Here is a 27,099-nt window from a genome sequence, read left to right on the forward strand (position 1 = left end):
TGTATAACTTACAAAATAACTTTTATATGTTATATTCTAGATATAGTGGATCTAATTCTAGGCCATTTTCTCTTTCCACTAGAATTGGTACTCCAATTTCGTATTCCAATTTGGGTGCCAAAAAATTTTAAGAATTTACAATCAATCTTAAGAGGAAATCCATATAAATTTTGGTTATAACTATGTTTGGTAGAAAATAGAGCTAACGTAATATCAAAGTTGTTGTACCTCTAACCAGTAAATCACGATGGACCTCATCCTTGCATTTAATTTAACCTAATTTCTCATATAATTTTTTTCAATCTAACTACGGTGGTCATGATTACCAAAGGCTTCAAAGCACTTCCAACAATAGGATTGCAAATAAATAACCCTCAACACTGCAAATATATCTTATGGTTGGAGTTCACGTCATTAAAAATGCATAGGATTGAACAAAAGTTTAGTTTGTATAAAAAATGTAGGCTTCAAAGTTCATATTGGAAAATGAAGAGTGACAATTTTCTAGTATCAAGGACTTTAAACAATAGAAACCATGCAACTAAAAAAATAAATTTGAAACATTGTTTCCATGCTCAAAAGGTTGAATAAATTGAAAGAATAATGATTTAGGGTTACTAATTTAGTTTTAGATTTAGGATTAATTTCCATTTCATTGTTACCTTTTCTCTTAGATGCATTATGCACTTCCTTTACTACTGCTAGTGCATGTGGTAGTTTCCCCTCCCATTGAGCCATTTTTGGTCATTCATGGACATTGGAATGTCACATTCAATTTATATTTATATTCCTTGTATCAATCTAGTATTGTGAGCCAAAAGAGGTACCTACAAATGTGATCTACTAGATGACTCATTGGCATTGGTCCATGTTGTAGATCTAGATTTTCTACCTTTACAATTTTCTTTCTTGGATGACTTGGTCATGATTAATTCCATTAGGTTCTCAACCTCAATGATACTATTTGCATATATTTGAATAGAAATATTGAATAGTAAGAATAAAAACATTCTAATTGCATTACAAATCCATACACATTTAGCTTTTGAAGAAGGATAACATTATATTAGTATAAAATAATATTTTGGAAAAATGGTCTACTAACATTTTTTATTGAGAGGTAAGTAAATCACTCAAGTTTTCAAGATGTTATTAAATAGTTCTTGAATCATATCAGGAAAAATCCAAGGACAATTTGATGTGCCTTCCTACAAAATTTGAGAAGAAACATATAGCTAATAGCCTAATAATATCCAAAAAGCTATTAAGAAACAATACCATCAATATACATGGCTCAATGAGAAGTCCAAAGTATAAAATACCAACCATAGTAAACTTTTTTGTAGTCCCTACTTGTCCATAAGAAAAAATGCATACATTGTTCCCATCCAAAGATGATTTGATAATTGGCTCCTCTTCTATAAATGTTTCATTTGTAGAACTATAAGACACATTGTTTTATATAATATAATTCTTAGATATACTAATGAACAAAAAGTGAAGCTTATCTTGAACAATAACCTACAATCTAATTGCAAAATATAGTGTTTTTGTGGAACTTGAGAAGTTCCAGGAAGGAAAATTTTGTTGAAGTTCTATTCTTTAGATTCGCATCCAACTGAATTTTTGACCACTTTGTATAGATTAGGAACTACAAGAGGACCAAGTATTGGTTTCTTCTTGCTAAAAATAAAAGGCCTGATTCAATAAAAAAGATGCAGATGTTTCCTGTATAGTTCAGAATGTATGATATCAAGTATCAAAATCATGGATGAAGTTTTAAATCATCTATGTTATCAATACCATCTTTCCAATTATATTAAGTTTTAGGAAATGTCCATCAAAGAAAAAGGGAGAGGTCAAACTATTCCTTCAATAACTGAAAGTACAATAGTGATAACCTTTAGTGGTTGATGTTCATCTTTACATACATGTAATTTTAAATGAATCAACATAGTTCTCAACTAACGTAACAATTATGATGATTCTCTATCTTTCTTGATGAAGGTAAGACCATGGGATATTATCTCGATATAAAACTCAACACATATATACAAGAATATGTAACTGCATCTTTGAGAGTAACATATTAATTGCAAGCATAAAGACATCTAAGATATTATAAATACCATGTACTTGAACAAAAACACAAATGAGCACCATTAACATATTAAGGTTTATGTTAAATTTAGTAGGATTTGATGGTCTTAGCTAGTATTTCAAATGATAAGTGTGTTGATATGAACCTAATTTTTGGTAAAAATGCCAAAATTTTCCTTTGCAATTCCACTCACCATTTGCTTTTCTAACTAGTGCTAATCTATATTAATTAATGCAGACATGTTAGATAATCGATGGTAATAAGTAAACCATGAAAATATTTTTAAATTAATTCTAATGTATAATTGTAATCTTTTTTAAAATGTCAAATTAACAAGATTAACCAACAAAAATAGCAGAAATAGAGAATAAACATCAATAGAATTTTGTAGTAATGTGAAAATTCATATTAAACTCATTTTCAAACTAGATTTCTAAGCATATGAGCAAAAATTTATAAATCAAAATGAGAGAAAGTATAATATGAATAAAATGGCATGTATATAATTACAATATAATGATGAGTAATGCCCAAGTGTTATTTATTGTCAACACCTCCATGTTGAGTAATTGCTTCCAAAAATCGGTGATGCAGATCAATTTTCTAATGTAAGCATTGCTTTTTTTATCCTCCACTAGTTTTTGTAATAGTAGTAACATTAGAATCAGAAGAAACACATGAAGGACCAGATCCCCTTTGTTGGTGTCCTTGGATCCTTTCACAAATCATGCCATAAATTGAAAACTTTTTAATTTTCTGCATACCCTAAAGGATATGCGATAGGAATTATTGCATGAATAATATACCTACATGCATCATAATGCATTTATAGGAGTAAATCAAAATACCTAGCATTAAATATTTTAAACATATAGTTGCGAGACAATTACTCATACTAAAAAACTAAACATTCTAGGATTCCAGTAGTTGAAAACTACACAAGGTATTAACTTTGGCAGTTGTGGGCCAGGATATCCGCAATGTTTTCTGGACATCTAGTTGTAATAGGGTCTCTAACTATTCCAGAGGGAATAATATATTTCATACTATAACTTTCTTCTATGAAAGTCTCTTTTTGGGATGCCAAATTGTGACAATTCAAGTATATTTCATAAATGAAGAGTTGTTAAAGGTGGGGTTATACCAAGAATAATTATAGAGTTTCTAGACATTAAATAAAATCTAAAGGCATGTTGGGTGAAACAAATGGTTAAGGTGATGACAAAATGAGAGATAAAGGAAAGGGAACCCCACAACTATTAGAATGAAATTTCCTTCTAAATGGCATGTCAAAGTATGTGAGATGAATTTATTTATGACTAGCTTAATTATAATGGCTTCTCATATGCCAAGGCCACATTTCTTTTATATGAAATAAATTAAAATCCAAGTTGTTTCATATATCATACAAGAAATTAATGGGTCACACACGTATTATGAAGGTAATAAAATGCAAGCAACTCAGTTGAAAGTTAGTCAAAACTAATCCTTAAAGAATTTCTTCTAGAAGACAAGGCAACCAATAAAAGTCATGGGTTTTTATTAAAGGATAGCTTGATTAATGTAAAAGTTGGAAGAATTCTTTAATTTATTTACGATTAACAAAGTCTTGTATAGAATCTACGTATAACAAATTAGTAGCAAAACCGATGGCCTTGCGTTGATCTATCTCGAAAAAATTTGAATTGTGGGTAGCTTTGTAGGGCACGTTACATAAGACAATGTTTCTAGAAGTTGTTAGAAGTTGTTAAAAGTTGAAGTAAAATGTTTTAAATTGGATGTAATCCTGTCACCACTAATAGTGGGAACATTTGCATGGGCATATTCATCAGCGAGCCCAAGGCGGTTAAACCCTATAACCTAACTATGCCTAAAATGTATATGACCATGATTGGAAATATAAAATCCATAATAACTAAGGTGAATATATCTATTATATTTTTTGGGTTTGCTCATCATACCTAAAGGCCTTGTTTAGTGGACCTCATTTCTATTGTAATAAGAAAGTGAAGATTTTACATTTTCTTCCATCCTGTATGAATAATGGAAATTCTTGTTGATGATTTTGAGTACTAATACTCTAAGATAAAGGGTGTAATTACATTAGGGGTATTAAAAATATAACATGTTTTGAAATGTGATGTTTATGTGGTGAAAATGCATTTCTCAAAGTGAAGAGACAAAATAGAGAATGAATGATGGCATGTGAACATCCAAATATATATAGACAAATTGTTAATATGAGATAAATTTTTGCATGTAAATTGTGAGGAAATACATCAAAAGCATTCACCTACATGTCAACTTCATCATTTTCCAATTCTCCACCAACTATCACAATCTCCATGTGGGATTCCTACTTGAATTCAAACTAATTGATTTAACTAAATTCTCGTACTTAGAGAGTGACACATTTAAGTAGTTCATAGAAAGATTTGAATTCAAACCAACTATTGTACTAAAGGATTAGCCTTAGTGAGATGTTTGAGTATATAGCACAAATATTTTCATTTACAAATTCTTCATTGGTCATAGTTTTGACATTCCAAACAACTAGTTCACAAAATTGTGGCTAAATTCTTCTCTTTATAGGCCATCCTTCCTCAATGTCAAGATACTCAATGCATTATGTGGGTCTTTAGATCCTCCTTCAAACCACTATGGTGATCCTTGTTCCCCCAAAAAATAGGGGTAAAAGCATTATCTTCCTCATCCTAGAGACAACTAGCCTTACAACTAACCCATCTCAATCTTGTAGAAATCCTTATGTGCAACCTACTACATAGCCAATATTTGCACCAGCTGGTTGATCGAAATACCGTAAGGTATTTTTAGATGTGTTATCATGATGGTTGTAGATTCAAAGAGAGAAAAGAGTTACAATGGAAATTTTCCTTAACCAATCACTTATTCAACTTATAAACTATTTATCTCCTCATGTTTATGTTCACTAGAAATAATTCCATGAAAATAGGTCACTCATCTAAATTTACATCTTATACAAATGAACTTGTATTCAACTAATTTGTTGGTTTGATCCTACTTGAGTCATAGTTATTTCTATAATATAATCACATATGCTTGTTGATTATGGGGAACCCTTTAGGAAACCATGCCCATCCTATTTTCACCTTGATCTCCTTCATTTGGACCACCATTTTTTCTTCATATAGATCATCAAAATTCCCTATGTTTCTATTTAGAATATTCATCTTTCCATGGTTCCTTCAATGTCTGGATGTAGGAATTCACTTCTTCTAGTACAGTCTTCAAATCTTGCAAGTAATTTATGTATGCTTAACTCTTTCTAATATCTCATAGCTCAATATTTTTTTGAACATTAAAAATGGGTGGAAATATTTAAAAATTTGGAAATGGTTAGAATATAATGGATATAGAACATGTCAGATCATGATAGTGTAAGTTAAGGTAATGAGTGGTATACCATCCTCTCATTCAATTGTCCTAAAACATGCATCACATTGATTACTTCCCAATAGAAAATCCCCAAACCAATATAAACCATTATGAATTTATTAGTTTTATGTGCAACTATCAAGATCCCATATAATAAATTCGAATGAGGATCATCATACATAAAGTAGAAAATACCTTGAATACTAAATGATATGTACCAACCACACACAATGCAATAAATCTATCTTTGGAAAGATCCAATTCATAGGTGCACTATAATTTAGAATTTCGTAAGGATATCTAAATAATTGAAATCCTAGATTCCATAAACATATCCACATAATTAAGGGAAACACGTGGGGTTTATAATTAATTCCTAACTACAAAAAAAATATTCCCCAAAGAAATATGGTTCGGTGGCATTCGGGGATGGAAAAAATTCAAAATACACAATGTAAACAAATTTTCCAATTGCATACCAAAAGAATAAACATAAGTAAAAATTCATGACAAAATCAACCTCAGTTTCCCATTAATACAAATAAATTACGACCCATAAGAGCATATAAAGCCAATTTTGTGGGTCTATATGTTACAAATATAAATTACATAAAATAAAATGAATATAAATAATGTAAATAGTAAATAATCAAACATTGATTATGTTAAATAGTCATTAATTTAAATGAAAAGGCATGTCTAAAAGACATGTCCAGTCATGAAAGGACACCTGCCTAGGTATATATCTGGGTCCTCATCGTAACTTTCATCGTCTTTATACATTTTATATATATTAATAAATTATTATTACAAATACCTTTTCTGTAGTTTACATTAAGGTCAACAATCAATATGTTTTGTTGCGTCAATGGTATTAGAACCATGCGAGTCTTTGAACATTATCCACCACACAATATAACCATGTGATTCCTTGAACGTTATCCATCGCACAATATGCCATTATGTTCACATCCTGATTTCATTGAGAAGTTTAGTAAAGTTCAATAAAATCTCAGCACTTCAAAAAATTTTATGCAGAAGTTACAACACGTCTAAAAGAACTCGATAATAAGGAAAATGATAGCGACAATGAAGAAATGAAACAAGGTGAAGCAAGAGAAGAATATTTTGATCAGAATGATGATAATGAAAGCGAATATTTTATAGTTAATGTTGAATATGGAAATGATATCAATCAATATTGTGAATAAGATGAAGAAATAGATGATTATAATGTTGAATATTTCGATGAAGCTGATATAGATCAAGATAAGGGTCCAGATGAAGTTGATCCCGATGTGGATGAATATTATGAAGATCAAGATGATGATCCAAATGAAGATGATGTGGATGAGGATTATCTTTAGAAACAAGAAGATGAAGAATATCATAACATTAAGGAAAATGTTGAAGAAGGCATTGACGATTCTAAAGGAGGTAAGCCTTTAAGTAATGAGCTGTCTATATTTCGAAAAGGTGCTACAGAGAACACATTGGCTGGAGATTCAACAAAAAATTGCAATTCGTTGCATACTAGAAAATTTATTCAGCCTAAAGAATCAATAAAAACACAGGTGACGAAGTTGCAACTTCAAGCCTTAGAAAATCGTGTGAGATGAGATACAAAACATGTCTTTGATGACTCCTTTTGGAACAATGATGTTGATGTTGTATTAAATTATCTGGACAATTTCAATTTTAGGTTGTATGTTGATTCAAGGTGTGTGTACTTCTAGAAGCCATTGCTAGAGTTTGGAACTCTGGGAATCAAGTGTAACACCCAAATGGTCATTCCTCATTTGACTGATAAATACGAAGCATCACAAGGTCCCCGTGAAAAGTAGGCACCCATGTGCATGCGTCACTCATTTCCACATAATATCCACCACTTTCTCACATGAGAAAGGTCTAAACTTGATGGAATTTTAGGCAAAACTCAAACTGAAGTAAATTCTTGTCTTTCCAAACTAGGAGAATAAATAGCAGTAATCAAGTCTGTAGGGGATGCTTAGGTCAGGTAAATTTTCAAGTCGGTTTTCAATTGTTTGGTTTCATAGAGATGGCCAACATTTGAGGATTGTACCTATTCGGCTAGAGCAAAGTTTGAGGATTACTTTTCAAATCATGCAAAGAATCTTATTTTCAACTTCCCTGAGAATGTAACCACAAGAACAGGTGCACAATTTTGGTCTGTTCCCAAGTGTTTCCCAAAACCCTTGAACTTTAGTTCCCATGATCCCAGTCACAAGTCCCTAATTCTTTTAGCCTCAATATCAATATGTAATAAATATGGCATTCCCCTTCCTCACTTGGCTTCAAATTCAAGGAGATTAGAAGAGGTGGTAGAAAGAGTGTATATTCCAGTTTTCAAGCCAAATGAAGGGGTGAAAATTGTGACAGATGAGAAAGATAGAGATGTGAATCCTTCTACATTTGTTGATGATGCCCCTTTTCCTCCTTGCATTTCATTGACAGACCAAATGTCAATTGAAATGACCTCTGCCTAATACATTGTTAAACAATATATTGTTGCAACTAGTTGCACAAAGCTCTACACTTCATTGAAGAACTCATATATCATGAGAAAAATAAAAATGATAGCCACAGAATATGCACCACCATCCATAGTTTCTAAAAATTTATCCAGGTTTGTTGAAATTGGGTTCTTTGTATTATGGAAATTTATGGAAAATATGTGGTCCGTGGAACTTTTTCTAAGGTGAAATAAAGTTCATGCTGGAAGAAATGGTGAAATTGACTAGAGGCAAAATCCATGGTTGGGATCTCGATCTGCAAAAGGTCCAGCATGACCTCTTCATCCTGCCATTCAGGTTTTATATCCTCAAACAACTGGCAGGATGTTTGTTCATGATCTCTTTGTAGGGGAGAAAAGGATCAGAGAGGAAGATTGCTTTATTTTGAAGGTTGTAGCCAGTCTTGCTGCTTTAGCATAATGTAATTATGGCTCTACAAAATTCATCAAGCATGCTCTTTTTGGCTATTTTAGTAAAATAAATTATTCCAAAATAAATATGGTAACGGGGATATAAAAGTTGAAGCTTCATTCACCCGAATAATGATGTTGTTGGTTCCTATCTCCCTCGGCTCCCTTGACCAGCGCTAGACAAGATGTGCATAAAGCAACACTTCTTGTCATCAATTCTGTATTTTTCATGCCACACTTTGTGACTTTGCTAGCCCAGCCTCATTGTTCCGATCTATCATCCTACTGCAACCGACAACCCTGACATCCTATCTTGTATTGTGGCCCTCCACCCTTCTTCACATGCTGCATTAGCATGGTCCAAGTCTGTCATGTTGGTTCCTTGCAACCTTAGCTGAGATGTCCATGCACAGATATCATGCCTCCAGACTATGTTTTCTACTACCCACGTCCCCTACTATTTTTATTTCTCATCGAAAAGTGGTGATGGTCAATGGTAACCCACCTCGTGATGTTTACAATACATATTACGTTCGCTGAATTAGATATTTAATTAACTATATATCGATATATATATATATATATATATATATATATATATATATATATATATATATATATATATATATATATATATATATATATATATATATATATATATATATATATATATATATATATATATATATATATATATATATATATATATATATATATATATATTAAGATTATATAATAGATTTAACAATTAATTATTTTATTTAAAAAAAGAATAAAAAAGGAAGAAGATAAACCCTAGTTTCAAGACTACATTACCAGATAATTCTACGTGCTAAGGTACGAGGGAAGAATTACATATGCTATGATAACAAATGCAAGGTGAAGAAAATTTTCAGAAATTAAGCTTTGAGGAAAAATATTTTTGAAGAGGAAGGCAATGTTAATAATATAAATTACATAAACTAAAATGAATATAAACAATGTAAACAATAAATAATCAAATATTGATTATGTTGAAAAGTCATTAAGTTAAATGAAAAGGCATGTCTAAAAGACATGTCCAGTAATGAAAGGACACATGCCTAGGTATATATGTGGGTCCTCATTGTAACATTCATCATCTTTGTACATTTTATGTATATTAATAAATTATTATTACAAATACCTTTTGTGTATTTTACATTAAACTCAACAAGCTATAAGTTTTGTTGCTTCACTATATATCAGGTAGATGTGAGAAAAATGAAGTCATAGGGTTTATATATAGCCACATAGAAATTTTATTTTACATAAAAAGGTTTGAGCAAGAAAATTGAGAACACCTAGGATTCACAGTTCAAAGATTTCAACCACAAAAAAATTTCATTTTGTTTGGGCCACAAGAAAATCTAGCAAGCTGGAGATTTTATTCTAGAGAAAATTACAACTTTCCATGGAAGAAGCCCTCAATCAACAAGAATGGGACTAAAACTACCCTAAGGATCTCCAGAATCAATGCTAAAATCCCAAAAAAATGACCCTAGAAACGAAAAGTTTGACAATACTTGAATTTAAAATAAAAACAACAAAGTCCAACATAATGTTTTAGTGACAATGGCATGTTCTCCCTTTCTGAAGTATTCAAGGCAACCCTATGGTTGGTTAGATAGAAAAAAATAGACAACCTAGATAACACAACTTGAAATATGATGACAAACAATGTTGGCCTCATCGATGATTAAATGGAAACACATAGATCTTGTTTAATTTTTAGAACGCATACAGTTTTCAAGGTGAGGGTACATTTTACAATCCATAAAAAAATATTTTTTCCTTTGCAGTGTTTGTTTCCATGATATAGTTACTGCATTGTGTGGTAGTGGTTTGGGTGGTGCTCATGGGAAACCTGATGGAAGAAAGACTTACTAATTCTTACCATATATATATAATAAATCTATATAAAATATATATATATATATATATATATATATATATATATATATATATATATATATATATATATATATCATACTTGTAATGGAAAAACACAAATTATTTCCTCAAAAATTGTTGGCATGAAATTCATTGACGTATGATACCATTAGAGTATTAGGAGATGCAATTTCACTGAGAAATGTTTCCCTTATGAACAAATGAGAAGTGAAAAATATTGTAAGTAATCTGTTGTTTATGGGGAGCTAGAAACGTAAATCTTGTAATGGGGAGTACATAAAAACCTGAATGATTCATCCCTCAATTCCCACCATGAAAAAAATAGGAAGAAGAGAATGAAACTTGGTCGCAAGGTACAATTGGCATTTCTTGGGATTATAGAGGTGAACCCTCTTAGAGCCTACAAATGAGGAACACTAGAAAAAGTTAGACAAATTAATTCAGATAAAAAAAAATCAAATATAAACCCTATCAAAATGAAAAGAATTGAAATGGAATTACCTTAAAATACCATGCATTCGACCACATGGGGAGAAAAATGTTAAACCAAAAATAAAAAAAATTGAAACACATCACAATTGTAATGAGAAAAAAGTTCGATCTTCAAAACCTCATTTAGATCTGTGTAGAGTGAAAGCATGGTGGTGGTTAAATAAACATAAAAAGCACAAATGAACATATGTAATACAGTCATACTGTTATAGCTCCAAACATCACTCTTATGATTTGTGATGCTGCACTCATGGCATAAGGCAACCCCTCCTTCCAGGCCTGGTCCTAAAATTTAAAAAACAGTGTTTTATCCCTTATACGCGACATTGCCCTGAGTTAAACGCGTGTATATGCGGGTTTGTGTATACCCAACCCGCGTATATGTATTAAAACACTTAAAAAAATATAAAACTCCTTATTTTCGAGCGGAGATCGCGGGTCTTACCTGTTGATCACCTGTTAGTGCCCGTGGCCCAACTGTTCCCAGCCAACTCCCAACTAAAAAAATACTTTGGGAGAGGTATAAAAAGACCTAAAAGGAAAGGCCTAAGGGAGGAGAGAAGAGAGAGAAAGGTTATTATGCTGAGATTTTTCCCCTGACCAGGTCTGAAGTCCCTTGTGCCTTCTGCACTTCCCCCATTTGTACAGGAAACACTTGCTTCCTTGTGTGTTGATGTTCATCCACCATTTATGACATCATGGAGTGAGTCATGGAAGGAGTTTGTTAAAGGATTAAGGCTGGAACGGATCCGGAAGGAAGCTTTGCTTGGAGCATGCTGAACATGGCTCGGGTGAAGTTATTCCTTTTTATGTACTTTATTTGTCTATAATAAAAGAAACACATGTCTTGGCTCCTGATATAAATCTTCTTTATGTTTGTGATATTCATGTTTAGAATTCATATTTAAATGGTTGATTGGATTTCATAACTAACTACCTTTATTTATAACATAAATATGGTTTCTTTATAAGGTTTTGTCCATATACTGCTGTGTTATTTGGAATTGGTTGTTTTGCAGGACAAAAGAGAAGAAGGCAACTCCAAGAAGGTTTTGGACACTAAGGTACTTCTCAAACGTAGGACCTAAGTTACGTCCCCTTTACAATAGAATTTTCTTATAATAGCATAATGGCTGTGTGAATGTGTGTTTCTTTGAATATATAACTTTCAATCTGCTAGGGTTTCAACCCAAAAAGCCTTAGGGGAACATTTCACTCCAATAGAATTGGCGTCTCCGCTGGGGACAACACTCTTGTTGTTCCTAGTTTGGGTGTTTTCAACCAATGAGGGCTCAACTACCTGTCTGCTTGCTCTTGCTGTCTGGTCTATTTTTGAACTTTAAGTTTTATCAGTTTCTTCAGTTTGTTTTTTTTATTTTTCTTGAAACCTTTTATATACGCTGTTTTTCCTAGTTACAGAGGCGTATGTACACATGTTTCTTTAAGTGAACCCGCGTATACGCTAGTTTCCTTAGTTACAGTAGCATATACACGCAATCTGTACATAAGTACAGTCGCGTATATCTTGTAATTTTCAAGATTTGTAAATCTTTTTGTTTCTGAAGGTCTGTCTGGTGGTTTGAGTCAGTCTGAAACAATCATTTTCCACTATTAGTTTTTCTTTATATAGCGAGCATCTTGTTCTGAATTCTCTCTGATTATAAGGAATATTGGTCTTGTTTTTTGTTATTGCAAGCATCACCTTTTCTTGTTCAAGCACGCAAGATTTCTTGTTTGGAATCTTGGCTACTTTGATTCATCAGGGTAGGGAGATTGTTCTCAATCTTCATGTCAAATCTTTCTTTTGGTGACTTTTTGTTTTCTTGACAAAACCGCTTTTGTGACCATCAGCTTCTTTGTTTCATGAAAGTTGTTGATTGACACTTTCTTGAAATTTGTCTTTTTGATCTTTTTGGTTATTGTTTCCAAAGCTTTCATTGCTGCTTTTGATTGTTAAGAGCATCGTTAAACACATATCTTTTTGTTGAGTTTTCATCCATTATGTGGTTTCAATTTGCAAAAGTGTTTGTTGCCTATTCTTCAATCACAAGTTTCAGTGTTGTTGAGAGCATTTTTTAACAGACTTTTTTGTTGTTGCGTTTGAAGAAAATCTTTTTCAAAAAACTTAGTTTTGCTTTCTTGGACTCAGTTTTCATTTAGTTTCCTTTTAGTGAATGAAAGTGCTTTATGTTTGTCTTAGAACTTGTTTTTAGTATTTAGACGAAATGAATGGTAGCATCTCATATTCCATATAGACATTTCAAGTTGCAAGATAAAGATTGATAAGCGAGAAACCTTCATTTTTTGTTTTAGAGTAGTTTTGAATCTTGCATCGGCATATATTTGTTGCATGAGGATAGATTTGTATACCCTTTTAGGTATACGTAGCTTTGTTAGCTTTTGTGAGTGTGAAGCGTGAATTAACGAAAAGAAAAGAAAATTTTGTTTTATTAGAAGTTCCTCTAAACCCTATAGAACTTGCTCTTCATCGAAAAATGAAAACAAGCGCATGTGCATGTAGTTAGGTTTTTATTAATCTCTTTTGTGTCAAAAAACACCACTACTTTCACTTCTGTTACCTTGTAACTTAAAGAAGAGCCTATTCTAAAATCAAGCGCTAACTAAAATTCCCTAGAACTTTTTGTTTAAGTCAGTTACACCAACAAGTTTAGGATTTTAGGGCCTTGGATTAGGCGAGTGGAGAGTTAACTTTCCAAGGCCATATAAACGTCAAAAATAGGAGTCTGAATAGCGAGAGAAAATCCAATAGCATTAGGAAGACCAGGAAAGCTCCAGATCTGGGAGTTAAGCACGAGGGTTTGTGAAGACAGGGAAGAGAGATACCCCCTCTCCTACTTGTCCGAACTTAAGTCACGATTGTTCCGCCTGGCTTCTATGACGAGTTGGTATCCATAGTTGCTACTCCTAGCGATCTACACAGGTGGCTGCGAAGGGGAATCCCGTGGCACCTGAGGTCAACATTGCATCACTCTCGTTGGTACTACTGGAGGGCACCCTTGCGAAGCTTCGGGGATTGCACAAGTATAGGCTATTGTTAGGAGGTTAGCATAACTTCATCTGATACCTTCGCTGATAGGACTGGGCCCTCATCATCCCAGACTATCCTCAGAAGGCCCCTTGATTCACTTTCTTATATTTCGGTGTCTGGTCCTAATCACCCAGAGCGAAAATACTTGGAAGTTGTTTGACTGGCTGTTATCTTTAGGGAATTTATAGTGTGTGCTCTGTGCTCTTAGTTTGCCTAGCTTTCAATTTTTTTCAGTCTCTAGTTAAATCATAACAAAAAATTCAAAGTGGCTAACCGATCTCCGAGACGGTCTCAAAGACTTCGTGGTCTTTCACCACCAAGTTTAGAGCCTTCTCATAGAAGGCACAGAGGTAATACTACTGTTGGGTTTCGTCCCACAGCAGTTGACGCATCGGGGATTGATCCTCCTCTCGGGGGCATTAGTGTTCAAGCAAGGCCTAGCACTTCCGAACAAGAGAGGGACACTCTAGTCCTCTCTCGAGTTCTCTTTTAAGCGGAGAATAAGATAGAGGAGAGAAGAGAGAGAAAGGTTATTATGTTGAGATTTTTCCCTTGACTAGGTCTGAACTCCCTTGTGCCTTCTACATTTCCCTCCAGCAGAATTCGGAGCGGCTAATGACTCTGAGAGTTCTTCTACCTCTATCTACTCATCCAGACATATTACAATACGTTGGGACTCCGACGCATAGGCCGTCAAGTCTAGGTTACGCTACGCACTTACCATCAATGACCGCTACTGGAAGCATGGCTTCTACAAGTGCTACGACTATGCAAACTCCAACATTGGTGCAAGGGGGAGGAATGATTTCCATCTCCTTTGCTTTCTTGTTTGGATCTTTTGCTAGCACACCTTTAGTTGGGTCTACCTCCATTTCGTCCATGAGTGGAAATGCCCAAGCCAATGCTTTTGGTACTGGATTCTTCCCATTTGGAACCCACTCACAGGGTATTCCATCGGTTCCATTTAGTGCCGGTACGTCCATGATGGGTGGATCGTCTTCATTCCAGGGTTTTCCTTTCGGAAGTGGTCATATACCACATTCAAACCCGACGATAGGATCCATGCCTTTTTCTTCTGTAGGACAAAGTAGTAATCCTTTCGAAGGTTGGACTAACCCTGGGGTTAGTTGTGCGGGAACTGGGAATCCGTTTATCAGCCAAAAAGGGAATAGGCTGTACTCCATGGTTAGTTGATTTCAAAGTATTCCTCCCTTAGCTTCGGCTTGGAATCGGTATCAGGGATTATCAATTCCTTATAATCCTTTAGGAGGAAACTTTGCTCGTTATGGAGGCTTTGTGGCCGGAGTTGGTCAAACTCCGAATTTTGCTGGATCACAAGGCTTGCCTTTTGGTTCAGCCAGTTCTACTGGTTACTTCGGGTAGCCTGGTGCCTTCCAAAATACAGGCCAATCTTTTCAGAACATTGGGAGTTCCGCCCAGTCTAGGTGGAATCCCCAAGGTCCTCCTAGGCTTTCGTTTCTGGCTACATTGAACTTTCTAGATCTCACTAAGTTAACAAACGATCCAATCAAGTACAATCCGGCCTGGCCTCCAGTCCCAACCAAACTCCCTTCGGACATTCCAAAATTCGAAGGGAAGAGTGGTGAGGACCGAGGAGACCATGTAACCACATTCCGTTTGTGGTGCTCATCTAACTCCCTTATCGATGACTCGATCAGGTTGAGACTTTTTCAATGCACCTTGACTGGTAATGCAGCCAAATGGTATATAGAGTTGCCATGGTGAAGCTTTACATCTTTTCTGACTTAGCCAATATTTTCTTAAATCATTTCCAGTTGCCTATCATTATGATGCCGGAACTAAACTTCTCGCCACTTTTCGTCAGGATAAGGCAACTCACATTTCTGACCATATTCAGGAATGGAGATGGAGAAAGATGCTCATTAAAGCTGAAATCCCTCCAGAGTACCATCTCGAATGGTTTTTGAAATCTTTACAACCCGAGATCTCCAAGGATGTCTCCATGTCTGGAGTCTATTCTGAGGAGTAAGCCATTTTTAGGGCCCAACAATTAGAACTGATCTACTCTCAGTTTGGGATCCTACAAAATACTTGCCAGATGCTCCTGGGTCTAAGGTTGACATAGCTAAGTCGAAGCCAGGTCCCCATGCAGATGGTATCATTAGGTTGGTAGACACAACTACTGTGAAGTTGTTGAACCAATTGCCATAGTTGTCCTTACAAACTGCTTCTAACAACCAAGTCACATCGTCTAATCCCTTGAATTCCCAAACTTCTTCAATTATTGCCATCCAATTTGATAACCCCAAAGGAAATCAAAATTCCAATGGGAAAAAGAAAGGACGAGGTAAGAAAAAAAACGAGGATGGGAAGCCTGATGCAAATAAATCCAGCAACAACGCTCGTGGTGGTAGAAATGAGTCTAGAAAGAAAGTCAAGTTTCCATGCAAGTTGTGCAGTGGAGACCATTTAACTCATCTCTGCCCTAAGATTGAAGATTCTTAGCGCTTGTTAGGATAGTAAGGGATTTCTAGTTCTCAGGCTGTGTTAACAAACCCTTTTCCCCAAGGGCAGCAACTTCTTGCTAGCACGAGTTCAAATCCTGGTACCTCCGCAGGGGGCAACCAGGAAGGGGAAAGATCATCGAATGTTTTCATGATGGGTTCTAACGTCCATGTCACTACTCGGTCATGTGATTATGGTGAAGCCGAAACTTCCAAGGACAAGACTGTTCCCGGAAATACCGACCTTCATATTGGGCAACCCCCTATTGAGACTATACCACGGATACCAAAAGGTTCCGCTAAGCACGCGACTATTAATCCTAATGCCAGGGCCACCCAGAATTACTCCATTGTGGAGGATTTGGCTCAGAGTCCATGCGCCATGTTCGCTTTAGAGGTTATCCAGTCGTGTCCGGCTCAGCGAAGTGCTTTACTTTCCGCGATTGGAGCAGTCGATCCAACTAACTCTTTAGTGCTCACTTTTGACATGTTAAATGTCAAAAAGTGACTCCCTCATCATATGGCTTTCCAAATAATGTCTACATACTAGAAAATCAACATTTTTCATACCGTTATAGATGAAGTAGCTTCCACGTGCGCCATGTCGATGTCATGTTGTACGGCTATTGGATCACCTTTGGCTGTTCCTTCACCCACTGCCTTGACTGCATTTGATGGTCATTCTCATAAGCTGCATGGGATTATCCCAGCCTTTCCTATATGTGTTGGGGGAAAGGTCATCAATATTGAAGTTGAAGTCACAGATGCTAACCTATATTATAATATCCTATTAGGAAGGAACTGGGTATATGAAATGGATGTCGTTGTTTCGACTCTGTTTCGTCTCATTTTCTTTCCTCATGAGGGGAAAATCGTTAAGGTTGATCAAATGGATTATTATCCAGTCGATCCTCAAGCAAGCTCTGACTCTACTGTTCCTTTAGTGGATAACCCTCACACGCCTACTGAGAATTTAGGAGTGGGAATGTATTCCTCATTGATGGGTACCTTTGATCTTCCCTCTCCTTTCGCTAAAATCAATTCCATTTCATCATCTAAGGATTCTCCTCGAGAAGAGTTCTTTCGAACTCGTTATTTTTCAGACCGTTAGACCTTACCTCCACCTACGACCAGATTAGTTGAAGGACAAGTGAATGGAATGGCATTCCCTATATCTGCAGCTGAGCTTAGATATCAGTCTATCGTAGACTCTGTAGACAACCACTCTGCTCCTTTTTCTGAAGAGGAGATAGATGGTGATGTGGCCCCGGCTTGGAGCCTTGATTGTACCTCTGCTTTGGACTGCTTAGATTCAGTTTTACCTTCTCAAGAAGCAATCCTCGAAATAATGATGGGTATAGATCAACCTTGGGAAGATTTACACCATCGTTCATACTTTCTTCCTCCATTATAGGATGTAGAATCTAGATTCTCCGAGCTCTTCACTAGTGATGTTTGTACGATGTCAAACCCTTTGGCTCCAGCACACATTCGTGCTGAAGGTAATATGTTGGTGATTTCAAAAACGATACCTATAAACATCTCTAGAGACCCTAACGTAATCGAGAATCTCTTCATCAAAATCGAATGTTCCCCATAAGAAATTCAAATTTACACCGACCTATTTAAGGAATTTCGAGATGTATTTGCTTTTTCTTATGAGGAAATGTCTGCATTGATCGTTCGATACTTCAACATGAGATCAAGACGTATGAGAACGCCAAACTGGTTCGTCAAAGGCTTCGACCAGTTAACCCTAGGAAAGCAACAACTATCAGAGCTGAAGTTGAGAAGCTGCTAAAGGCGGGTTTCATATACCCTGTTCCTGTTACTGATTGGGTTTCTAATCCAGTCCCTGTGGATAAAAATCAAGGAACAATCCGAGTATGCATCGATTTTAGGGACTTAAACAAGGGTTGTCTGAATGATAATTACCCCACGCCATTCATTGATCAGATTATCGACGAGTGTGCAGGTAATGAGATTTTCTCCTTCATGGATGGTTTTTCAGGTTATAATCAAATTTCTATCCGTCCTGAAGATCAACATAAGATAACCTTTATATGTCCCTGGTGTACCTTTGCATATAGAAAGATTCATTTTGGTCTTAAAAATGGTGGAGCCACTTTTCAATGGGCCATGTCATATGCTTTCCTTGACATCAAACATGTCATCGAGGCATACATGGATGATCTCGCTGCTCGTTCTCGAAAGAGAACTAATCACCCAAGTAATCTTTGATTGGTTTTCGAGCGATGTGTTTTTATAAAATCCAGTTGAATCCCAACAAGTGCATTTTCGTGGTTACGATCGGTCGGTTGTTAGGGTTCATTGTGTCCAATGAAGGGATTCGGGTTGATCCCTTCAAGGTTGAGGCAATAGTTCAGTTGCCTCCCCCATCCTCGATTCAACAACTTCAAAGTCTTCAAGGGAAGGCTAATTTCTTAAGACGGTTTATAGAAAACTATGCCGAGATCACTAAAGGGTTCATGCGTTTGCTATGGAAAGGAGTTCCATTTGTATGGGACGACTTTGCATAGCGATCGTTTGATGCTTTGAAAAAGTCATTAGTCTCTGACCCGCTTTTGAGTCCACTAGATTATGGTAGAGACTTCCTTTTATATCTCGTTGTAGCATAATCAACCATTGGTATGGTTCTCATTCAGGAGGACGATGCTCTCACCGAGCATGTCATTATTATTTGAGCCGAGGCTTAATAGGTCATGAACTTCTCTATTCTCCGGTTGAGAAGTTGGCCTTGGCAGCTGTCCATGCTGTCCAGCGACTCCGTCATTATATCCTGCTACTCAAAACTATTGTCTTAGCTGCAGTCAATCCATTTCAATTTGTCCTCAGTAGGCGAGTGATTGGGGGAAAATATAATCGATGGATAGTCACTTTGCATGAATTTGATCTCAAGTTCTTGTCTGCAAAGTCTAAGAAATCCATGGTTTTCGCGGAGCTAATTTCTGAGCTACCTTGTGGAGAGGATACTGTTTAGGAGGAAAGTTTTCCTGATGAACATTTATTCCTCATCTCTTCACTTGACCCTTGGTATGGAGATATCATTGTCTATCTCCAGACTTCGAAGCTTCCCTCTACTTTCTCCAAGGATGAACGTCGAAAATTACGTCACCTGGCTAAAAACTATGTTATCATTGGTGACACATTATACCGTCGAGGGGCTGATTCAATCCTTCGATGGTGTTTAACCTTAGAGGAAGCAGAGTCAGTGCCCAATGACTGCCATAGTGGAGCTTGTGGTGGTCATCTATCAGGGTTTGCTACAACCCAGCGCATCTTACGTGCCGGCTATTTTTGGCCTTCACTCTTTAAAGACTGTGTGGAAGCAGTCAAACGTTGTCACCCTTGTCAAGTTTTTACTCGGAAGATGCGCTCACATCCAGCTTCTCTTTTTCCCATTGTCACCATCGGTCCCTTTACTAACTGGGGTATTGATTTTACAACTTGCAATCTGCCTTCAGCGGTGAATCACAAGTACATTATCGTGGCTGTAGACTACTTTACAAAGTGGGCTGAGGCCATGCCTACTTATAAGAACAATAGTGACATGACAACATTGTTTCTTTTCAATCAAGTTATCTCAAGATTCGGTATCCCTAGAGACATTGTCACTGATCATGGTAGTCATTTCCAGAATCAACTGATGTCTGAATTGGCTCTCAAATTAGGTTTCCGGCAGGAGCATTCATCTCCTTATTATCCTCAGGCCAATGGATAGGTCGAGGCATTCAATAAAACTCTTAGGACAATCCTCCAACAGACAATCGACAAAAATCGATCCAATTGGCACATTATGTTGTATTCGGCTCTTTGGGCATACCGAACCTCCATGAAAACGGCTACTGGTTTTACACCTTTTCAGTTGGTTTATGGGATGGAATCTATCTTTCTAGTTGAATGTGAAATTCCATCTCTTAAATTAGTTGTTGAGCTCCTTCCAAAGACTTTGAGTCTCAAAGAGTGCCTACTTCACTTGGAACATCTCGATGAGTAGCGTCGAGATGTCGCCACGGTGAATGAGGCTCTTAACAAAAGGTTTAAAATGCAGTATGATAAATTTTTCCATCCTCGAGTCTTTTATGAAGGTGATCTTGTCCTGGTCTATGACCAAGATAAATACACCTTGGGGGCAGGCAAGTTTAAGCCTATGTGGTACGGTCCTTTCATTATTAAACGAGTTTTAGAAAAAGGGTCGTATGAGTTAATCGATTTTGAGGGAAACAAGCTGGCGAAGCCCTGAAACGGGCTCTACTTAAAGAAGTACTTTGCTTAGTTTTGGATGACTTGGTCTATTTTGGGTTCGCCGATGGTGTAAGTCGGCACACTCGGAATCTCGCTTCCATAGCTTGGGTACTCTATTATCCAACTGGTCAATTGATGGTATCAAGAGGCATATGCATCAATCCTACTTCAAACAATATGGCTTAGTATACTGCCATTATCAATTTATTATCCGAGGCAATCTCTCATGGGATTGGCTCATTGGTAGTGTATCTTGGTTCTCAATTGATAGTGTCTCAATTAAATAACATTTATCGGGTAAGGGATCCATCTTTATATCACCGGTATTTAAGGGTGAGGTTGTTGCAAAGATCATTTACTTATATTAATTATTTGCACAATCCAAGATCTCATAATTGGTTAGCTGATTCTATTGCTAATCAGGCATTAGACTGGCACATCAATCATTCAACACAATAAAAGCAAGCATCAAAAAGTCAAACTATATATATATATATATATAGTATATATATATATATATATATATATATATATATATATATATAGATCTATATATATATATATATATATATATATATATATATATATATATATATATAGATATATAAAGCGTCTCGAGTGTACATATGTGTGTCCAAAAATATACAAAATTGGGACTCAAATGCCCATAATCATGTCTGGCATATCTAATGCCCTGACTGAGGATGAGCGGCTAAGTATGTAACTATCACATTGGCCACACGCCGAAAAGTGCGAACCCAGTCACGTGGCATGCCAACCACATGATGCGGCATATCCTCAGGAAGGTCCTCTATGGCAGCCATCAGTACACGGCAGCTCAGTCTCGCCAAGTGTCGCTGGACGTTGTTTAGAGTCCGTTCTGTATCAGCAGCTGCCTCTTCGGCTCCTTAATCGCGCCGTCCATGCGCAGGAACACATCTAGTCATACTGGCCCAATGCTTGGAACATGATCATCATATCAGTCATTTGAATCTCATCAAAAATATTTTTCAAAATTCATCATTATATTTGAAAAATCTAAAAAAATCATAAAATTAAAAAAAAAAAAAATATTCTTACCAATCTCGCCCCAAGTTGCGTTCGGTGGTAATGCTAGATCAGGATCTCCTCGGAAATCCAGCCTAGCATAGGGGTAGTCATCCATGGTGATGATCTGCTGATCCCACCAGGTGAAGAAGTCATCATCGAAGGCAGTCCTTAGGACCTCCCCACCCCATAGACGTTTCATCAAATCAGCCCACCGGCCCATGCGTGGATCGCGTGGGGTGCTGACGGAAATTGCTACCCTAGGGCGGAGTGCGGGAACCTTCTTGAAAACGAAAGTCCACAGGATAGTCCCATATCCAAAGTTTTTGGTCTGTCCCCTCCTGATAGAAGTGAGATGGCTCTTCATGTTGGCCAGAAGAGGAGTACACCAGTCGAACATAGTAGTGAGACAATCAACTGCCATGCTCATGGTCAGCCGTGATGCCTGATGCAGAGAGGACGATCCATTCACTCGAGCTATGTTGAACAAGATTATCCTCAGCGATAAACTTGCCACATGTGTGATGGAAATCTGGCTCCCAACCTTCTTGGGATGTCCCAGGCAATATATCTGTACATAGTCCTCTATCGTGAGACTACTCCATGTCCTGCCCCAGGAATGTACTACCTCTCCCCTTCGGGAAAGGCTCGTGATGAAATAGATATCTTCCATAAAGGTTTCCTCCTCGATGTCCCAATAATCAATGAGCATCTCAAGCAGATGTGTGTTTTCTTTCATATTCAGCAATTTGAAGAATTTAAGTAAACCACATCCCCGTAAGGAATCTAAAGCTTTTGCATTGTTCATAACTTCATTATTCACCACTGTGTGCTCTCTTTCACCCCACATGACAGTCATTCTGAGAAGAAAATGATTTGTAAGCATTATTTTTTGTTTAAAAATTGTTCGTGACGTATATGCAGGTCCCTGTGCACACAATTGCGTATAGGGCCCGCGTGTACGCGGGTTTCATATTACCAACCCGCATATACGCCGCGGAGAAATTTTGGGCAAAAATTCAACAGTGAAACATTAATCAAAAATCTTAAATCCAGTCACAATCAATTGCAAGCTAAGTATAAGAGTTACCTGGAGGTTTTTGACGAATTTGAACGGTTGAATCTGGATATGGGAAGTTTGCTCCTTTTGCTCCAAATCCTTTGCTCTGAAACTCAAATGGTAAAAATGGTGAGTCCAAAATGCAAATTTTTTTCAAAATTTTATTTTGTTTGGCCTCATGTGACTTTTAAATTGGGAGCTTGGAATGTCGAGATCGGTTTGTTTTTCAGGACATTTTGGACGTTTTTCATTTTCGAGACGGTTCCATGAATGCTGACCCGTCATGGTAGGTATCGTTTTCTCACTGGCATATAGGTTAGGGACACCATTTTTCCGTTGCATTATGCATACTAGCCTCCATTTTCCAATACATCTGCCATAAGGTCGACCCCATCGTGTTATGGTTCGTAAGCCATCTTCACTCACCGATTCTTTAAATCATGACACGATGGTAGAGCCATCCTTTACATGGGCATCGTAGTTAGCACCTCACTGACATTTGTTGCCCATGCTGCTCTGATTTGAGTAGGCTTGGGAGTCCTCTGTAGTCCCGCCACGACTTATGCATTGAAGCCTCATTCCTCTTTGCTTCTTCGCTTCGTTCTGGCCTTATACCCTAGAGGCTCCTTTGTGTTGAGTTGTACTAGAGCCGGCTTCACTTGAACTCGTGTTTAAGCCAAATTTTGACCATGACGACTGCAAAATCGACGTTGAATACCTTTGACTTCTGCAAATTGACACACCTTGACCCATGGAAGGAACACACCTTTGAGTGTCACTGACCAGTTTTTACCTCCCTGCATTGAGCATAGGAACGTTCCATTCCTAGGAACTAGATCATCTGTTTCACTGACACTCGTTCTTTCCACTACACACCAGCATTCTTTTATTCTTTTTCAATCTTAACAGAAAAAGGAAAAAAAATTAAATATTCCAAAAAGAGCGGGAACGAGACATTATTTCCAGTTATTGTTGGTAGCTAGAGCTAGTCGTGTCGCCCTTGAAAAAAGCACTCAAAACAAAGTCTCCTCTGTTTGGGCAGGATTTAGTTCAACTTAGGTACACCTTAACCTTGTTATTGAGTCAGTTCTCCCTTGATTGGTTATCTCTTCCAATCATATGGAGGGTTCATTCATGCCTCCTTCATGACGAACTTATACAGAGTCATAATATGCTGCCACATAGTCACATTGAGTCGTGCTTTAGTTCAAGGGAAGTTAGTCTGAGTCAGCCTTTCTGCGGTGTCTCTTGACTCATTTTTCAGTCGGCCATCCCTGGTTGTCAGTATCATGTCTATCATCACATAAGGTATATTGGTCCTTTACTCGTGCTGGTTTGAGAAGGTCCCCATTGAATTCTTGCTGGCGGGTCTTGTCCTTATCGACGACGACACCTTGCTCTGAGGACAGGCTTAGAGCTGCACCCTGGCCCTATTTTCATTATTGATAGGTCACCTTGTGCTCAGCATCGATCAGTATCATGGGTCTTTGACTGAGTGATTTCCCTTGTGTTCGACATCAGCTTACATTATCACACATTTGGATTCATGCAGTACCTTGGTTTCCATTTGACCCTATTGGTGGATACCTCGCCTCTGTGTCAACTTTCATTATTGGTTGGTTCAGAGGGTTTCTGTCATGTGCTAGCCACATCTTGTGTACGCCAGAAACGTACTTCGGTTCGATTACTATATCTCTTTCATCCGATTCCTTCCACATTATTGGCCTATGGGTTACACTCGTGCTATATTGATGAAGGATGTCCTAATTCCTTTCTTCTAGCGGATCTTTCCCTATCGACTCTGACTCATTGCTCTGGGGCAAAGATCTAGAGTCCATTTGGTAGTACCTTTGGGTTTGCAGTCATTAGTGGCAGATCCTTCACTATCGACAATGTGAAACCATCATTGTCTCCTGATCAATAGATTGTTATAGGTGTTCGAATCTAGCTCATCTATTCACACTTGTTAGGTTGTACTGGGTACATTGACACTCATTATCATTATCGGTGAGTAGTCTCGCGTTTGTTAATGGTATACATCAATGACCGGTAATCAAATGATTTCTCACATGGTCGACTTCAAATCATTTATTCCCATGGTGTAGAAATGCACCTCGGCAGTCGGTGAAGACCTTAGGTTGTATCAGCATTCATTGGTTCACTTGATAGTTACTTTTGTTGCTGCTAGTTGATACCACTCCACCTTATATGTTGTAGTCAGTCATGGCAACATTCTATATGCTGGCACCTGAGTTTGCAATGTAGTACTATCCTATTCCATCATGTTCAGTTGGTACCTTTTGGGATCAGTCTTTGATATCAGTGATCTGTTACATCTTTCAGCATCATTGACAGTCTTATATGTGATATTCAGACATGTACTTGTTCATCATGATCAGATGATCCATTATGTATTTTCCAGTCATTTATACTTGTATACTTAGTGGGTTCACTTATACTTGATATGTGGACATGCTTTACTTTTTTTTAGCATGGGTATGCCCGCCTCAGACAGTGTTTCTTTCTGATTTCCTTTAGTGGCTTGGCAGGCTGAATTATGGTGAAGACCTCCTCAGTTTTTGACAGATTTCCCTTCCATGTACTTGCATAATACATTTTGGCCATCATGTACCCCTTCTAACCTCATATATAAAGGGGCATCTGTTATAGCTCCAAATATCACTCTTATGGTTTGTGATGCTACACTCATGGCCTAGGGCAACCCCTCCTTCCAGACCTGGTCCAAAAATTTAAAAAACAGTGTTTTATCCCTTATACGTGACATTGCCATGAGTTAAACACGTGTATACGCGGGTCTCTGTATACCCAACCCGCGTATATGTATTAAAACACTTAAAAAAATATAAAACTCTTTATTTTTGAGCGAAGATCGTGGGTTTTACATGCTGATCACCTGTTAGTGCCCGTGGCCCAACTGTTCCCAACCAACTCCCAACTAAAAAACTACTTTGGGAGAGGTATAAAAATACCTAAAAGGGAAGGCATAAGGGAGGAGAGAATAGAGAGAAAGGTTATCATGTTGAGATTTTTCCCCTAACCATGTCTGAAGTCCCTTGTGTCTTCTGCACTTCCCCCATTTTTACAGGAAATCATTGTTTCCTTGTGTGTTGATGTTCATCCACCATTTATGACATCATGGAGTGAGTCATGGAAGGATTTTTTTAAATTCTTGAGGCTGGAACGGATCCGGAAGAAGCTTTGCTTGGAGCCTGCTGAAGGTGGCTCAGGTGAAATTATTCCTTTTTATGTACTTTATTTGTCTATAATAAAAGAAACACATGTCTTGGTTCCCAATATAAATAATATTTATGTTTGTGATATTCATGTTTAGAATTCATATTTAAATGGTTGTTTGGATTTCATAACTAACTAGCTTTATTTATAACATGAGGATGGTTTCTTTATAAGGTTTTGTCCATATACTACTATGTTCTTTGGAATTGGTTGTTTTGTAGGACAAAAGAGAAGAAGGGAACTCCAAGAATGGTTTGGACCCTAAGGACCTTCTCAAACCTAGGACCTAAGGTATGTCCCCTTTACAATAAAATTTGATTATAATAGCATAATGGTTATGTGAATCTATGTTTCTTTGAATAGATAACTTTCAGTCTGCTAGGGTTTCAACCCAAAAAGCCCTAGGGGAACATTTCCCTCCAACACATACCATAATAGTAATACCCTCCTTTAATCACATTCATTGGATGAGCTTAGTTCATCACCACCATAGAACGTGAATGATAGGTGAAGAAGGAAAGGTGTCCCATCAATAAGTTGTCAAGCGGTAATAGCTACATGGGTATTAAAACAAATCAACAATCTTAAGCCCATGTGAGGATATGTATAGTTCAAAAGTTTAAATAAGGATGTGTAATATATATATATATATATATGTCAGAGGGTTGAAGGGAGACAACAATCATGCAACAATCATATGGTGTGGTATATGTAAAACATAAGAGACATATACTATAAAGTGTAATGCAGACATAATGTGAATGACACCAAGAATTTTAAGTGGTATAATATTATTGTGGTGTTTTATATAGAGGTAGGAGTTGGGTGAACAAAAGGGGACAAGGTGGACTTAAGGACATTACCTATTACTTATGTCTCCTATTATAGCATATATATAGATAAACAATGAATGCACTTAAGTAATGGAACACTAATAGTGTATATGAAGCTATGAGAGTTAACTGTAAATGTGTTATGTGTCAACATAATACTCATAAGTTTAGAGGAATAAAATTAGTATTCCAATTATATCATTAAGACATAGGTAAA

This window comes from Pinus tabuliformis, chromosome X (assembly GCF_031772625.1).
Source record: "Pinus tabuliformis cultivar Carrire ecotype Pingquan chromosome X, CPIR1, whole genome shotgun sequence".
Taxonomy (NCBI): Eukaryota; Viridiplantae; Streptophyta; class Pinopsida; order Pinales; family Pinaceae; genus Pinus; species Pinus tabuliformis.